An 18,762-nucleotide genomic window follows, 5' to 3' on the forward strand; every position below is an offset into this window, starting at 1 on the left:
TTTGGAATCTGTTTGACCACCACAGTGGAGGAGAACGCATCCATGGCGTAACTGAAGAAACAAACCGACAAAACATGTTGGTGCCATTTAGAGGAGGACAAGTGGCCACTTCTTGAGCGTTCATGATGATGCCGAACGCAGGGAAATCCAAGCACAGTTGCAGCAAGTGAATCAGCACAGGCAGAAGAGGAACCGAACATGCATAGGGATCGAATGGCTAAAGCCATGAACATAGACAGTCGAATCAGTTAGAGTTGATTTGGAGTTAGAATTGAGAAGAGTCCAAGTGACCAAGAGAGACAGTGAACAGTGAACCCTGAGAGGAGGACTGAACACAGAGAATAGTAAAGCCAAGCAGAAGAGACAGAGGGCCGAGCTGACCACAGGTAGTGTTGAGCACCAGAGAGCTTGAAGATTCAAGCCTTCCCATAGAGGAATCTGTCCGGACTAAGCATCACATTTGGCTCTTTCCACTGTAGACCAAGAGGTCATAGAGCTGGTAGGAAGAAGAAGAGTCTGTGTACTCCAAGTGGCTTGGGGAATCCAAGAACCACCCTGCCAAGCAAAATTTGCTTCAGGAGAACTCATATTGAGTCCCTGTATTGTAATTTATCTGCTAAAACACATAATAAAACAAGGCCACCACTGAAGCTGGACCGAAGACGTAGCCCTCGAGAATAGGGTGAATTCCTTATTAAAATTGTTTGTGTCTTTGTGTTTCTTACTTGATTTCTCTGCTGTCTTTCCATTTTATTGTCTGTGTATTGGCAATATGATCGATTTGTTGTTTCAATAACACAGAACACACACCAACACAAGATTCTGTAATACCTTAGTTTAATAAATCTTTAACTGATGGCACTCATAGGGTGAATATCAGATCAAGTGGTATCAGAGCACTAGGTTGTAAGGTCAGACAAGCTTGTGTTGGTATAGCTATGAATGCTCACAAGATCAAAGCTCAAATTAGGAGAAGGAGAGTTGGTGGAAACTAATCCTGAAATTGGGAGAGTCTATCCTTGAAATACCATGTCAGAAGGAAGTCCTATGGGGCTAGACTCTCAATTCATAGAGAGTTTCATAGCTATAAAGTCTATGGTTGAAGAAATGTACAGAGACTTTAGAAAGCAAAAGGTGGAAGATGCATCAGGCTCTAAGCAAGAGAAAGAAGAAGATGAGTCTCACTTCCATGACAACTCCAAAGGAAAGGAGAAAGAGGAAAACTTTCTCACACCTCCTAATAGCCCTGCACATAATAAGAAAGCATCTTTGATTAAGTTAGATGTTAAATTTGATTTGCCTATATATGATGGAGATCTAAATGCTGAAAAATTGGACAATTGGATTAGACAAATTGATGTGTATTGCAGGGTACAGAACATAAACTCAGACAAGAGTAAGATTCAGCTAGCAAGCCTACGCCTAGGAGGCACTGCCTTGGTTTGGTGGGAAGGTAGAACCCAAGCTAATATGAAAAGCCATGGTAAGACCATCTCTGTCTGGAGTGGCTTCTTTTCTACAATAAAAAAATAGTTCTATCCATTGGCCTACATGCAGCAGGCCATGCTGAGTTGGCAAACTCTTTGGCAGTTGAAGGGGCAAAGTGTACAAGGGTATACTCAAGAGTTCAGAAAGAAAGCATTGACAGTGGGTATCTCACTAGACTCACCAGAGACTCTTTTGAAATACATTGGTGGTCTACATAGCTACATGAGGCATACCATCCTCATGTTTAATCCCACTAGTATATATGAGGTATTTGTACAAGCTACTCATCTAGAGGCTAGAGGAAAGAATGGCAATCCAGAAGTTGGGGGACCATCCCAACCCATTGTAAGTAAGAGCAAGGAGAAAAGAAAACAGAAGTGGAAATCAAGGAAGGCTAACACTGCACAGAAAGCCAAAGCTTCATGCACTCACTGTAAAAAGGAGGGGCATGATGATGAGCATTGTTGGATTCTGCATCCAAAGCTAAGACCTAAGAAGTCCGAGGGAAATAAGAAGAAGACAGCTGCAACTATTCAGAGAGATTTGGGGTCAGACTCGGGAGATGAAACAACTATAGCAGCCACATGTATAAGAGGTAAGTATTCTGAAGAATCTAGTAGTAATTCTGCTCAATCTGTTATTGATGAAGAAAATGAGAGAAAAAGACATGAGCTTTTCCATATTCGAGTTATTTCCAAAAATCAAAAGATTGATACTTTGTTTGATAGTGGCTGTCAAGTAAATTTGATTTCTGAAGCAATTGTAAAGAAATTGGGATTAGCAACTACACCTCACAAGAAACCATACCCATTAGGATGGTTGAATGATAAAGCACAACTACAAGTGACTAGACAGTGCAAACTCAAGTTTTCTTTTGGGTCAACATTTGTAGATGAGTTGAGTTAGACATAATTCCTTTGGTTATATGTGGAATTGTTTTAGGAAGTCCTTACTTGTATGATAGAAAGGCTATTTTCTATAGAGCTGAGAACAAGTATCTACTGGTTAAAGATGGAATCGAATACTTTGTAAAAGCTCATAAGCTCAAGAATAATTATACTCTCATAAACTCAGGACAGATGAAAAGAATGATTAATTCATGAAAACAATTATTACAGATGGTTGTAAAGGAAAAGAAACCTCATAAAACCAATGCATTTGAGGGTTGTAATGCTGAACAACAAGCTGATATAGAAAATGTTGTTTCAGAGTATGATGTCTTGTTTCAAGAACCTAAAGGTCTGCCACCCAAAAAGGGAATAGTACATGATATTATTTTGCAGCAAGATATTCCATTGCCTAAAATTGGGATGTACAGGTTGTCTGCTTTAGAGAATGCTGAAATCAAGAAGCAGGTGCAGGAGTTTCTCGAGAAAGGATTCATTAGGCCTAACACATTACCATGTGGGTCACCTATCATTTTGGTGAGAAATAAAGATGGCTTGTGGAGAATGTGCATTGATTACCGAGCACTGAATAAGATAACAATAAAAAATCGTTATCCCCTTCCTCGCATAGATGATCTTTTAGATCAATTAAAAGAAGCTGTTTATTTCACCAAGATGGATTTGCATAGTGGATACCATCAGGTTAGAGTTGCAGAGCAAGATGCATGGAAGACTGCTTTCAAAACAAAATAGGGATTGTATGAATGGCTGTTTATGCCTTTTGGCTTAACTAATGCTCCTGCTACTTTCATGAGATTAATGAATAATGTACTCAGACCTTTTCTTGATGATTTTGTTATTGTGAATCTGGATGACATTCTGATTTTTAGTAAAATGTGGGAAGAACTTTTAAAGCATGTTAAGCAGACATTAGATGTTTTGAAAAGAGAAAAACTTTATGTTAAACTCTCAAAATGTGAATTTGGAAAAACATCTCTAAACTACTTGGGTCATATAGTAGGGGGAGGTGAATTGAAAATAGATCCCTCTAAAGTGGCAGTCATTGTGAATTGGCCTAAACCCAGGTCTGCTACAGAAGTAAGAAGCTTCTTAGGAGCAACACAATATTGGATGAAGTTCATTTCTAACTTCTCCTCGATTGCAGCTTCCTTACATGCTTTAACAGGATTGAATAAGGTGTTTCAGTGGGGAGGCAAACATCAGAAATCCTTCGACACCTTGAAAGAGAAAATAAGTACAACACCTGTACTAGCACTGCTAGATTTACAAAGACCATTTGAGATCCAAACTGATGCCAATGACTATGCCATGGGAGCAGTGTTGACACAGCATGACAAACCCATATGTTATCATTCTGATACTTTTAATCCTGCAGTAGTTAACTATCCTACTTATGATAAGGAATTGTATGCATTAGTTCAGAGTGTGAAAAAGTGGAAACATTATTTAATGGGCAAAGAGACAGTAATACATACTGATCATCAGCCACTTCAATATCTACACTCCCAAACTAAGTTGCAACAATCAAGACACTACAAATGGATGGGTTTTCTACAATAGTTTCACTTAGTCATCAGATATAAAAAGGGCATACATAACAAGGTTGTAGACATGTTATCTAGACCCATTATAAATTCATCTACCATACTTAAGCATAATTCTATGTTACATGAAAGCTACATAGAACAATATGCTCAAGATATGGATTTTAAAGATGTATATGCAACTTTGAGTCAAGGCAAAAGAGTAGAAGAATTGGACTATCATATAAGGGACTGAATCTTATACCATTGTGGGAAAATCTGCATTCCACAAACTGAGAGAGTAAAGATAATTAGGGAAGCACACACTTCTCTGATATTAGGTCACTTTGGGGTAAGTAAAACAGTTACACAACTACAAAGATTCCGCTATTGGCCGAAAATGAATGAGACAGTTTCTAGATATGTAAGAGGGTGTGCCATGTGTGCTAAAAGCAAGCCCAACAATAGAAAAATAGGCTTGTACACTCCATTTCCAGTTCCTTCTCACCCTTGGAAAAGTGTTTCCATGGATTTTTTTGGAGGACTGCCTAAATGTAGGAAAGGTCATGATTATCTATATGTTGCTGTGGATAGGTTTAGAAAAATGTGTATTTTGATACCTTGTAGTAAACAGATCACAGCTGAACAGACTGCAAAATTGTTCTTTGAACATGTATGGGTTCATTTTGGATTACCCACTTCCATTGTATTTGATCGAGACACCTGATCTGTGGGGAAGTTTTGGTCTAGTCTGTGGGAACTGATGGACACCAAGCTAAAGAAAATCACAGCTTTTCATCCACAAACAGATAGCCAGATAGAAGTAGTAAATAGGACTGTGATCCAGTTACTGAGAGGTTATTGCAGTAAACATCCTAAGCTTTGGGATGAACACTTATGTTATGTGCAGCGTGCTTACAACAGAGCCAAACACTCTTCTACACAGAGATCTCCTTTTGAGACCTGCTTTGGTTTCACACCAAGGTCTCCTTTGGATTTTGTCTTTGGTAAATATACCATGGTTGATGGACACAGTGATGTGGACAAGGCAACTAGGTTCATTGAATAGATCCAAGAAATCCATCAGGCAGTACAGGAATAGCTGGAAAAGAGCCAGGCCAAGTACAAGGCTAGGCATGATAAGCATCAGATGGAGCATAGTTTTCAAGTTGGAGACCAAGTCTGGCTATATATCAGCAAGGATAGGATGCAAGGTGAAGGTAAAAAGCTAAAGCCTATCAGGTATGGACCTTTTAGGATACTTGAGAAAATTGGTGAAAATGTGTTTCGCCTTGATCTACCAGCTTACATGCACATCTACTCAGTCGTAAATGCAGACTGTTTGAGATTGTTTGAACCTTCAATGATTGAGGACCCTGAAGAGCAAAGTCAATTGCCTTCTATTGATGACCTGCTACCTGAATACCTCAATGAGTTGCAGGAAGACATAGTGTTGGATAGGAAGGTGAGGACAATGCGCAAGGGAGATGTCGAGTACCTCAGGATTGGGCTCAAAGGTTCAAAGTCGAGCAGCATAAAGTGGATTGAGATTGGACAAGTGAAGAAACAGTATCCTCACTTAGTCGATGCTTGAAAACCAACTTTTGGTGGTCCAAAAGCTTTTTCAGTAGGGAGGTCGTGATCCGAATTGGATCCATAGAAAGACTGTCGAGAACCATGACTGAATTAGGTCAAACAAATCTCTAAAGAAATCCAAAATAGTATCAAAAACACCTTGAACCAGTGGCAATGGCAGCCAACGTGGAACGACGAGGACCTCGGTCAAAGCGCGTTGACCGAGGCCCATGGAAACCACGCAGGAGACTAAAGTAGCCCCTGGGAGCCCCGGAATGGGAAAAGGATGAGGTTTTAGGCGAACAGGGCCCTGAAGGGGGAGCCCGAGCACTCGATCACATCGGGAGCCAGGAAACTGTAGGTAGAAAAAGCGAAAAACGCTAATGTATGAAGGTAGGACCCGCGCACTGGAAAACCGATGGTACTGATTGGGGTGCCCTTAAACGGTAAGAGGTTTTGGACAGGAGCGGAGCGATTCCATACACTGATCGACGCGTGGTAAGTGGAGGTGAGAGAAAACCGCCGTTGATCGCGTGCTATTGGTCGAGCAAGTCAACTGAGTGAAATGTGCATCTGGCGTCGGATCTGGAGGGCCCAGATCGAACGGTTGAGGTTGCACCCGATGGAAAGAAGCATAATTGACAGAGAATTAAGATGTGTTCTAAAGGGATTTGGAATCTGTTTGACTGCCACGGTGGATTAGAACGCATCCACGGTGTAATTGAAGAAACGAACTGATGAAACATGCTGGCACCATTTAGAGGAGGACAAGTGGCCACTCCCTGAGCGTTCATGATGACGCCGAACGCATGGAAATCCAAGCACAGCTGCAGTAGGTGAATCGACACAGGTGGAAGAGGAATTGAACATGCATAGGGATAGAATGGCTAAAACCATGAACATAGACAGTCGAATCAGTTAGAGTTAATTTGGATTTAGAATTGAGAAGAGTCCAAGCGACCAAGAGAGACAGTGAACAGTGAACCCTGAGAGGAGGACTGAACACAGAGAACAGTAAAGCCAAGCAGAAGAGATAGAGGGCCGAGCTGACCATAGGCAGCGTCGAGCACTAGAGAGCTTGAAGATTCAAGCCTTCCCATAGAGGAATCTGTCTAGACTGAGCATCACATTTGGCTCTTTCCACTATAGACCAAGAGGTCACAGAGCTGGTAGGAAGAATAAGAGTCTGTGTACTCCAAGTGGCTTGGGGAATCCAAGAACCACCCTGCCAAGAAAAATCTGCTTCAGGAGAACTCATATTGAGTCCCTGTATTGTAATTTCTCTACTGAAAGACACAATAAAACAAGGCCACCACTGAAGCTGGACCAGAGACGTAGCCCTGGAGAATAGGGTGAACTCATTAAAATTTTTTGTGTCTTTGTGTTGCTTACTGTATTTCTCTGCTGTCTTTCCATTTTATTGTCTGTGTATTGGCAATCTGATCGATCCGTTGTTTCAATAACACAGAACACACACCAGCACATGAGTCTGTAATACCTTAGTTTAATAAATCTTTAACTGATGGCACTCATAGGGTGAATATTAGATCAATTAAGCTTCCGCTAAATTGGTTGTAGAAGTAGATCAAGTATTTTGCTTTATTATATTGCATTATCAGGTGATATACAGGTGGGAATTTCTACATGGTATTAGAGCAAAGGTGATCAAGGAGAGAACAATATACTGAGAGGAGAATTCAAAGTTTTGAGTTTTGGGCCGAGGGTTTGCAGAGAAGATCTGAAAATCTGTGTACAAAATTTTTAGAAACAAATAGCAGCCTTGGATTCCCTACGGAAAAATACCCAAATTCAAAAAAAAATCGGTTGAATCGGAGTTCGGATGAGGGAGATATCACTAATTTAAAATCAGCTCTTTTTCTAGAAAATTTCGTGATGACAGGAAATATGAAATAGATTAGTGTTCTAGCCAAGAACCTACATGCACTTGAGGTACAAGATGCATGCAAAGCCTTGAGGAGCAAGGCAAAGGTTACTTGGTGGTTGAGAGGGAGAGTAAATTACCTCTCAACATGCAGCCACAGAAGAAGTCTCAGACAATTGTGGAGGAGCCACAATTGGTGAAGCAGCTTCAGGAGGTTGTGGAGCAGCCACAATAGGGGAAGCTGAGAGGAGATCAAGTAGAGACATCTACTCATGCAGAGACCTCCAATAGGGGGAAACTTTGAGCCATGTAGGCAAAGGGATCACATGCAGCCATACCTCCAGGTAGGAGGTGAGGTGATGTGGAGTGATCGTCCCAAGGAGGAGGGGCAGGATCCTTGAGGAACCTAACCTCTTTGATTTGACTTTGCTACGAGAGCCCTGATGAGGAGTAGCAGAACTGACTGATTAGGTATAGACAGATGCAGATGGAGTGGCAGAGAGAGCTACAATGCAGGGAATTCCAGGACAACGTAGAGCTAACAGGCTGCAGCAATGCGAGAGGTGCAAGTGTGTTGCACCAGTGCAGGGTAGCATAGAGAGGTGTGCAACGGTGCGAGATACATGGAGATGTTGTAGTAGCGCAAAGGTTAGCGAGGGAGCACTTGTCAGCATCAGGTAGAGCTTCAACATCAGAGTATGTTTCTAGCCCAATAGAGAGGTCAGTTGGGAGTTTTTTTGTTCCGAGAGTTGCTGGAGCAACCACACATGGTAGAGGTGTTGCATGCAAAACATTCCGAAGGTACAAGATCGGGTTTGAGAGGAAGCCTTTCTTGTTGAGAGGGAGTGTTGAAAATGGCAACAAGAAATTGCTAAAAATAGAAGTGCTAAAAATAACACTGCTAAAAATAGCAGTTTGGGTACCAATGCTGGATTGGGCAACAGGGAATGAAAAATGGAAGTGCTAAAAATAGAAGTTCTATTTTTAGCAGTTCAGGATGGATTCCTATTTTTAGTCAGTCCCTGGACTAAAAATAGGAAGTAAAATTCGAATTTGATATTAACAACAGTTTGTAAATTAATTAATTAATTCATCTTGAGTTAATTAGTTAAGGAAAAACAAACTTGAAGTCTATGTGAGGACATGCAACAGTTTATCTATTAATTGAGGAATTTATCCATCAGTTAAAGAGATAAGGATGAGTTCTAATTTGAGTTGTAATTAGTTGGCTCAGTTAACTGAGTCAAGTCCAGTTATAATTGATTTAAACAGTTTGTTTAAATTAATGTGAGTTCAGTTAGTTAATGCTTGCATGCATGTAACTACTGCACTTCAGATAACTAAATATTCTCTCATAAATAAATCATGCATGTTAGTTCAGAGAAAGACCCAGTTGAGATTAGAGGAGGGACAATGTACTATCAGTTGGATGGATTTTTTCCTATAAAGGAAAATCATCCAAGCAGGAGGAATAAGGTTCCTTGAGGATTGTGCAGTTTTATAGGGTGTGAGATCAGTGTTACACTTGGTAACAAGAGGATCACCTAGGAGAAACTGTGGAAGGAAATAGGCGGCTTGGAGGGCAGAGGAGAAGGCTTAGCAGAAGTCTTGATTACCTGTGAGCATTCAGGAGGATTGCACTGAGAGTTGGCTAGCTGTGAGAGCTAAGGCTTTGTGTAATCCTAATGTATTTCCACCTTCATTTGTGAGGATTGTACTGAGAGTTGGCTCGCTATGCGAGAGCTAAGGCTTTGTATAAATCTTATGTATGATAATACAGAGTTGGGGTTTTAGGCTGAGGATTTCCTTGGGTAAATTCTTCTGTTTTATGTGATTGATTTCTCCATATCAGTTATATGTGTTCTTATTGATGTTGCTCATGTTCGATTAAGCTTCCGCTAAATTGGTTGTAGAATAGATCAAGTATTTTGCTTTAGTATATTGCATTATCAGGTGTTCTACAGGTAAGAATTTATGCATTGTATAATGCTAAATGTTACACTAAAATTTGTCACCATGACTATTTGCAGTTAGTATGGCTCCATCAACTGTCATACTATCCTCCTTGGCAAGCCTCATACCTCTGCTCTCCATGTCAAACTCCAAGAAAGAGAGAAAGTCATTAAAAATCTATATATCTCTGGGTACGCAGTTTCTCTTAGCCTTACCTGCGTGTACACACCCCAAGTTCACAATACCTGCGTACTTGTATGCTCTGTCTATAAAGCAATGGGTGCGTACTCCTGTAAAGGTCAAAAGGCGCAAGTTTCACTCCCAAAAAGTTACTTGTGGTCATTTCTAGAGCATTCTAGAAGCTTGTTTGACGTGTATGAAGCGCCTCCAGATGGTTCATGTATCCCTACCAAAGAGGAACTTATCCCATCAAGAGGGGAGCTATCCCATCCAAAGAGGGGCTTATCCCATTGATGGTGGACCTGAATAACTTCCTCTAGAGCACTATAAATACAGGCATTGGGCCAAAGGGAGGGGAGGTTGAAAGCTGAACATTCCTAAGGGTAGATGCTGCTGGAATTAGGACTCCCTTGTAAAGCTTGAGAGGAGAGATTCCCATCCTTTCCTAGCCTTATTTGAGAGTGGGTGAGCTGATCAAAGTAAAGGAAAACTCTTGCTGGACCCTAGGAGGGACTTGCACAACACCAAGGCTCAAGTTGTAATGGTTCCTTTTGTTTCCTCTTAATACAAATGAACTCATTTTTCTCAACAGATTTTTATTCATGATTTGTTTCATATACTCCTTGGTCTGTATGATGGATATGTATTGTTTTATGAGTTTATCAGGTGCTATTTAATCTTTTGGCTTGTTAGTGAATGCAGGTTTCGAAGAGAAGGAGGAGCTCATCCAGATCGGCGAGGCTAGACTACTACAAAGCGTTGGACTAAAGGTATGTTAAAATCACCTGATTACTTGTATTTTCAATGCATGTTTAGAGAAAGGTAGTGTTTATTTGTCTTGTTTGTCACTAGAAAGCTTTTGCTTCTAGGGAGGTCGGTTGTGTCCGCACTATTGACTCTTTCCGCATGACAAAATGGCGACTCCGCTGGGGAATCCATTGATGTGAATGTTTTTTCCTTTGTATGAAATTTTGATCTGAGAAAAGTCGTTTGTTTTCTGGTTTTTGGCTGTCTGATTGTGTATTTGGGTGGGCTAGCTTAGGGTTAAATTAGATTTTAGTTTTTCTTTGTTTTGCTAGAAGTACGCAGCCTCTGAGTTGAGCACAGTGTGTACCTGTATGCACTGTAGCTTTGTGCACAGAGCGTACCCGCACCTGTGCAAACAGGTCGCCTACGTACCCTGTCAAAATTAAGAAAAATTCAATTTTCTTCTTTTTGCCTTTTAGATTTTGTTTTTAATTTGTTTTTTCTGCCCAGATCCACTGGTTTTCTGCCATAAATCTTCACCTAAGCTTGTTTCGTCAGTGTCGAGCGTTTTAGTGAAATTCATAGAGGTTTTGCCTTAGGGTTTGATTTTTAACTGGTCCTGTAGTGACTTTGGCGTTAGAGGTTGTCAAACTTTGGATCTCCTTGGTTTTGTTCAGTCCTCTTAGGAGTCGGGCCTGTCATAGAATTCACCCTTGTGAGAGACCTACCTTTGTGTCTTCTCTTTGCGAATCTCGAAAAAGTTTGTTATTTGAACTTTGAATTTTATTTTTGAGAAAAGAACAAAAGATTTTGATTTTTGTTTTTGACTGGTTTTTGGTTCTGCATTAACTAGTCCTTAGTTACATTTTGACTGAGTAAAACATCCAGGAATCATCTTTAGTAAGCTTTTGACTCGTTAGATTTACTTCTAGGTGCTTTTCTCTTAGATTTGATTTTGAGTGAAATTGAGTTGATTTGATTGCCATAGCTTTTTTAACTTTGATTTTTGTTAAAGTAAGTTTTACATGCTTTATTAATTAGGAAAAAATACAAAAATATCTTTTGAAAGAAAGTTTGCTTTCGTAGCATTTGAGTCTTTGAAAGAAAAAGGAATTTTCGTGAAGTGATTAGTGGTCATGTGTCGTATGTTTTGAAAATATAAAGAGTTTGTTTCTTTGATTTTCATTGCCAAGAAAGTTGTCTTTATATCAGGTTTGCATTCTCCAACTCTCTTAGCTAGGGAATTCATTGAAAAAGGAAAAATTAGTATAAATCATCCTAAGTGCATCTTTTTAGTGGATTTCGGTCGAGTCTACACACCACCAGTTTCATCTCCACTACCTTTTGTCTTAAAGAAAGCCATAAAAATTAACGCTTAAAGTAAAATCAACTTAGTAACTTTTATTTACTAGGGCTCTGAAACACCAATATAGATCAGGCTAGTGTCTTGGAGTAGGAGAGTAATTAACTCTCCAAGACAGCAAAACCAAACAAGTAGCTCATCTTGTGGTAGGATCAATCCAACTGTTTCATTTGTACTCTGGGAAAGCTCCTCTTAAAGGAGAAGCACGAGCTCGTGTCCGAACCAGTAAGGGGATCAATCCTCCCTCGTTGGGAACGACGCCAGACACGCACGTATTACAAACGGTAAACCTCGGATTAACCATTGTCGAGGAGCCAAGGGTCACTTGTCGGTAAACCTTGGATTATTGTCAAGGAGCCGGCAAGGGGATTGAGCTTGATACTCTGCCCTTGCGTGCTGTCGGAGCGTAGACTGTTCCCCCAGGTGCATTTGTTGCTGTTGGTAACCTTAGTGACCATTATCTTTAGGATTCTACCGAGGTGACGGTGGAGGGAAGATCCCACTGTACCTGGAGTAGACGTCGGTTAGACTCACTTGGATTTTCCGGGGGGTTCACTTCACTCGAGACGGTTAAAGTGGAGGAACTTGTGCCGGTCTATTCATTAAGTAGGTTGCCGGGGTAACTGTTCCGCCCACCACTTCTGTACCGAATTCGGCGATGTTGGGTTTCATCTCCAACTAGTGTTTTCGGTCCAGAAGGCTACTGTTTGTGTATGGTTTGACGCCCTAGATTCATTAGGCATGTGATTCAAATTTGTTTGGTTCTTTAGAGACTTTAGGTGGTTTTCTTTGAGATTTTACTTTGTTTGCATGTGCAGTAGTTAAAAGTTTTTAACTGTGGCTGAATTACCGAGACAGTCCCGTAGACTTTGGGGCAAGTCTCCTGAGATTGTTACCGTGGCCGATTTGTTGAGGAAGTCCCGTAGATTGCGGGGCGAACCTCCTGAAGAGGTCACGAGTCATTACGAAGGTTTGAAGGTCCTTGTAACTCCTAGTGGCAGTAAAGTAGGTTCACCTGAAGAAGGAGAATCGTCATTGGTAGTCCATCCAGATTACCAAGGTCTAGAAACAGGTTATAATCCTGAAGCTGTTGCAGTTTCCAAGCTTGCTGGTAGTTTTTCATCTACTAGTGATATAGGTGAAGAACCTGAAATATATGAACCTGTTACTCCAACTTCTAGTGCACCTGATTCACCTAGGGTAGAAAGAGTCATCACCGAAAATCTTCCTGCTGGTTTGATAGCTATTGAAGAACTTGCTCCAGAGGAAGAATTTGGTGTATCTATCCTTGAAGATCAACCTACTATTGATCTAAGGGAGCGTGAATCTATCTTTTACAGTCCTCCTAGAAGTACTACTTGGTACCTTTCGTTAACCAATTATTTAGACAACTCAGGGATAATTTTTTCTCCACCTCGTACTCCTTTTCCACCTGGAGGTATTTATACTCCTGTAAATATGTCTGGTCAGTCGTCTGTGTTCACTCAATCTCCTGAATCTTTCTTGTACGGCGGTCCTTCTGTTCCCTCCGGGTATCAGTCACTTTCTGGTACTTTTGCGGGAGCATCTCCTCAACCCATTGAACATGGGTTATTCGCTGGAAACAATGGTAATAAATTGTTGGGTGTAGGAGACATTTACATGATGTCAGGTTCAGTTCCCGGTTCTCAACCTCAAGGTGGTCAATTACCGCCTGGGGGGCAGCCTCAATTAACGCCTGGGGGGCAACCTCAAGGTCAAGGTCAACCCCAGTATCAGTATTTACCTCAAGGTTATCAACCTCAAGGTCAATACTCGAGTCAAGGTTATCAACCACCTCAAGGTCAATCATATGTTCAAGGTACGGGAACTGTGCCTTTCAGTTATCAATCCTATCCTCAATCCGGTTATGGGTCTCAATATCCTCAACCTGTCATGGGTCAATACCCCGGAATGAACATAGTGTGGGATCCATCGCAAGTTCAACAGGTATTGCAGCCAAGTGTACAGTTGTCATCTCAAGCTGGACAACCCTTAGTTGCTGGTCCATCCCAACAACCAGTCCAGTCTAATGTTCAAACTTCTGTCATTTCGGTAGTTACTCAGTCGCCAATTGCACCTAGTACTCCATATCAAACGACTGCTGCAACTATCACAACATCTGCTCCTTCCACCACACTTGCTTCTGGAGTATCGACAGCTCCGGTTTCTACTGTCTCTGCAACTACTCCTCAGACATCTTTACCATTGTCTGGATCTACGATTCAAACTACGGTTCAGATGCCTGTAGGACAACCTGGTTTAAGTACAGTTGTCACTGGTCAACCACAATTCACTTATCAACCGTACCAGGGACAGTACCAATACGGGCCTGCTGTCCAACAGCCGGTTTATCAATATCAACCGTATCCTGGGTACACTTATCAACAACCTCAACAACCCCAGTACGGTCCGGTTAATCCTGGTTTTCCAGGAGGATATAATATCCCGAATGCGATTCCTATTCCAAGTTATCCTGGATATCCTCCTCCTGGGACTGGTCTTGTGACCCAAAGTTTTAGGGATCCTAATCGGCAGCTACCGTTTATCGCAACTTTAGATTTACCAGACTTGTCGCGCCTAACGAACGATCCAATAAATTATCTTCCGTTCTGGCCGCCAATGCCAAATAAGTTGCCCAGCGATATACCCAAGTTCGAAGGTAAGTCTGGAGAAGATCCGTCCAATCATGTGATGACTTACCACCTCTGGTGTGCTTCAAATTCCATCTCGGATGATTCGATCCGCTTACGTCTTTTCCAGCGTACGCTCGTTGGTCTCGCGGCCAAGTGGTACATTGAGTTACCACGGGCCTCTTTTTACAATTTTAGTCAGTTAGCTACCTCGTTCCTAACTCATTTTCAGTTGCCGGTCAGATATGATAATGGCACGGAGCTACTAACTTCATTAAAACAGTCGACGTCCACTTATATTTCCGATCATATACATGAATGGAGACGTCGACGGCGATTAGTGAAAGTTTTTATCCCGGACCAAATCTTAGCTGAATGGTTTGTTAAATCATTATTACTAAAGACATAGCTAAGGCCAGAGTAGTTACTAAGGAGCAAGTAATTGCTCAAGCGCAGTACCTTGACTTAGTTTACACTCAGTCAGGTACGTTACATGAAAATATCCCAGATCTTCCAAAGTCAAATCAAATCGCTGCTGCTCCTTCGGGATCTCATGCTGCTGATGGCATGATTGGTACGGTAAATACTAAAAGCAAGAAGAAATCTTCAAAGAATTCTTCGCCCATTATAACCTTACCAGATTCCCCGACAGGAGAGTCTTCTCCTGAAATTTCCGCTGATATTCACGTTGTAGAGTCATCTACGGCTAAATCAAAAAACGGTGGGAAAAAGAAGGGTAAGAAGAAGGGTAAAGCAGACAAGACTCCAAAGGAGAAAACAAAAAAGTCGGAAACCAATGACGAAAAGCGCAAACCTCGATATCCTTGTCTTATTTGTGAAGAGGATCATTTTACAAGAGATTGCCCCCATCGGGCCGAGGTTGTGAAAATCGTCAAAGGTTCCTCAACTCCTGCTGTTTTGAAAGATCCATTTCCAAAGCAGGAGAGTAAGATGATAGGTTCTTCCTCGAGTGCCACTGAAGAACCCATATTGATGATGTCTCATGTAAGGATTGTGACTCGATCACACGATTATGGTAGTAAAAGTCCTGTTGATGGATCGAAAGAAGCAGAATCTTCTCATTCAAATCCATCAACCTCAGCTCCCGGTTCCGATCCACTACAGATTGAGAAACCTAACCCTGACTTAGTAATAAAACCGCCCGCCAAGGGTGTACTTCGAAGGTCTGCTTTCAATCCACATGCGAGAGCGGCTCAGAATTACAACATTGTTGAGGATTTAGCTGTTTCACCCTCAGCAATGTCGTCTTTAGAAGTGCTACAATCATGCCCAACACAACGAAAATTACTTTTGTCGGCTATAGGAGCTGTTGATGTTCAGGACCCGAACCTGATAATCTTTGATCTAGAAAATAGTACACCGCGTCTCCCTCATCAGATGGCTATCCAGATTCCAGTGATAGTCAAAAACATGCCTATTCATCGGACTGTAATTGACGAGGGAGCTTCCACGTGTATTATGTTGATTCAGTGTTGGAGATCGCTTGGTTCTCCTTCGCTGAACCAATCCCCGACAATTCTTAAGGCCTTTGATGGCCGTGGGTTCCATCCGTTTGGCATTTTACAGGATTTGCCTATAGGGGTTGAAGGAAAAACCGTTAGTCTGGATGTGGAGGTGGTTGATGCCCCTCTAGACTACAACCTTCTCTTGGGTCGAAGTTGGTCTTACGCTATGACAGCGGTCGTTTCATCGGTCTTCAGAGTAATAAAGTTTCCACACAATGGCAAGATCGTAACCATAGACCAGCTGGCTTATTTTTCATCCGACCCAGCCTCTTCAGAGAGTATCCAGCATGTCGGTAAAACGACTATCCCTTATAAGGATGTTGGCGTAGGATTAGTTAAAGATTTCGGTTTACTGGGAACTTTTCCTTTTCCTCCAATCAACGCAGACCCTTCATTCGCATTTATTCATATGATTACGTCAGATACTATTATTTACGATGATCCTTGGATTGTCCCATCTGAATCTGAGATAGACTCATTCGGTGATGCAATGCCTTTGAGTCCATATGAAATTGCCTATGAAGCCGTGCAGTCTTTTTCCGACCGAAGTTCAACCAGAATCGACCAAATGAATGTGGTCCGTGAGGAGTCCCTTTTCGCGTCAACCTCGGAGTTAATAACGTTTCCCAAAGTTGTGTCATCTGACGAACAACTTTGTGAAGTCCTGTGTGTAGACGATTTACCATGGGAAGATCTCCATCATAGATCTTCGTTTTTACCTGAGGATGATCGTTTTGAAAACGATTTCTCATCAATCTTTACAGCTGAATATGTCAAAGACGCTCAGAGTCCAATGAAACATCCTGATTCAGAGCTGAATTTGGGAAACTTTTCTCGCACTATTACCATTGACATTTCAGTGAAGCCCAAAATTTTTGAACACATTCATATAGGTGCCTCGTGTTCAGATGACGAAATTCAAACATACAAGGCCCTATTTCAAGAATTCCGTGACGTGTTTTCCTGGTCCTATGAGGAAATGCCAGGAATTGATCCCTCCATTGTTGTTCATGAGATCAAGACTTACCCGGACGCTAAACACGTTCGACAACGTCTGCGTCAGATACACCCTCGGAAAGCGGCTGCAATTAAAGCAGAAGTTGAGAAGCTGTTGAAAGCAGGTTTCATTTATCCGATCCCGTTAACAGATTGGGTATCGAATATTGTTCCGGTTAATAAAAAGCAGGGAACAATAATAATATGTATCGACTATAGGGATATCAATCGTGCTTGTCCCAAGGACAACTATCCAACGCCCTATATCGATCAAATAATTGATGATTGTGCCGACAGTGAAATATTTTCCTTTATGGACGGTTTTTCCGGTTACAACCAAATCAATATTCTACCTGCCGATCAACCAAAAACGGCTTTCATTTGTCCATGGGGGACATTTTCTTATTGCAAATTACCTTTTGGGCTTAAGAATGCCGGAGCCACTTTCCAAAGGGCAATGTCTTATGCATTTCATGACATCAAGCATACTGTGCAACCATATCTCGATGATTTGCCCGCTCACTCCTTACATCGAGCTAATCACCTTGTCCATTTACGAGCAATTTTTATGAGGTGTAGGCATTATCGTATACGGTTGAACCCACACAAATGTGTCTTCTGCATCGAAGTGGGACAATTGCTGGGATTTGTAGTTTCAAAAGCCGGCATTCGCGTCGATCCCTCGAAGGTCGAAGCTATCATCAAATTGCCTCCTCCTTCGAGTCTGCGCCAACTCCAAAGTTTGCAAGGGAAAGAAAACTTTTTACGCTGATTCATTCCTAACTACGCCGAGATTACCAAGGGTTTTACCTGGTTGTTGAAACAAAATGCTCAATTCTCTTGGGATGAGATAGCTCAGAAATCTTTTGATGCGCTAAAGCACGCGTTGACCCATGCACCGTCGCTGCATCCTCCCAACTACAACCAGGATTACTTTTTGTACCTCGCCGCCGCTCATTCCACCATTGGAATGGTCTTAGTACAGGAAGATGAATTCGAAACAGAACATGTGATATATTATCTTAGTAGGACGTTAAATCCCACTGAGCTAAAATATTCGCATGTGGAGAAATTGGCCCTGGCAGCTGTTCAGGCTGTCCAACGTTTTCGTCACTACATTCTTCTCCATAAAACTACAGTCCTTTCGGATTGCAACCCTATGATTTACATTTTGACTAAACAATTGCTGGGGGGCAAGTACTCTAAATGGATTGTTATCTTGCAAGAGTTCGACTTGGAGTTTGAAAAATCTAAGTCTAAGAAATCTTTAGTTTTTGCAGAGTTGATGTGTGACTTCCCTCGTGCTGACACGGAAACTGTGGCAAAGGAACCCATTGCAGACGAATCTCTGTTTCTCATTAGCACTTTAGATCCGTGGTATGGAGATATAATCGTCTATCTCCAAACCCAATCCTTTCGGCCCGAAGCTTCAAAGTCGGAACGTCGGAAAATTCGATTCCAGTCCCAACAGTACAAAATTATTGGAGATACTCTTTATCGTCGTGGGGCAGATTTGGTTTTTCGTCGTTGCTTAACTCATGAAGAGGCAGAAAGGGTTATGAATGACTATCATTCTGGAGCGTGTGGCAGTCATATGTCTGGGTATGCCACAGCCCAGAAGGTGTTGCGTGCTGGCTACTTCTGGCCGTCTATGTTTAAAGATTGTATCATTGCGGTCCGAAAATGCCACAACTCTCAAGTGTTTGATCGCAAGATGCGCACACCACCTGCTCCTCTCCACCCTATAATTCCCGTTGGTCCTTTTGCTAAATGGGGTATCGATTTTATTACCTGTAACCCTCACTCGGCCGGGGGCATGCGTATATCATCCTTGTGGTTGATTATTTTACTAAGTGGGACGAGGCGATGCCTACATTCGAGGCAGACGGCAAGGCAGCTGCGATTTTCGTATTCAATCATATTATTGCTAGGTTTGGTGTCCCACAAGCGATAATCACTGATCATTGGCG

This window comes from Pinus tabuliformis, chromosome 7 (genome assembly GCF_031772625.1).
Source record: "Pinus tabuliformis cultivar Carrire ecotype Pingquan chromosome 7, CPIR1, whole genome shotgun sequence".
Classification (NCBI taxonomy): Eukaryota; Viridiplantae; Streptophyta; class Pinopsida; order Pinales; family Pinaceae; genus Pinus; species Pinus tabuliformis.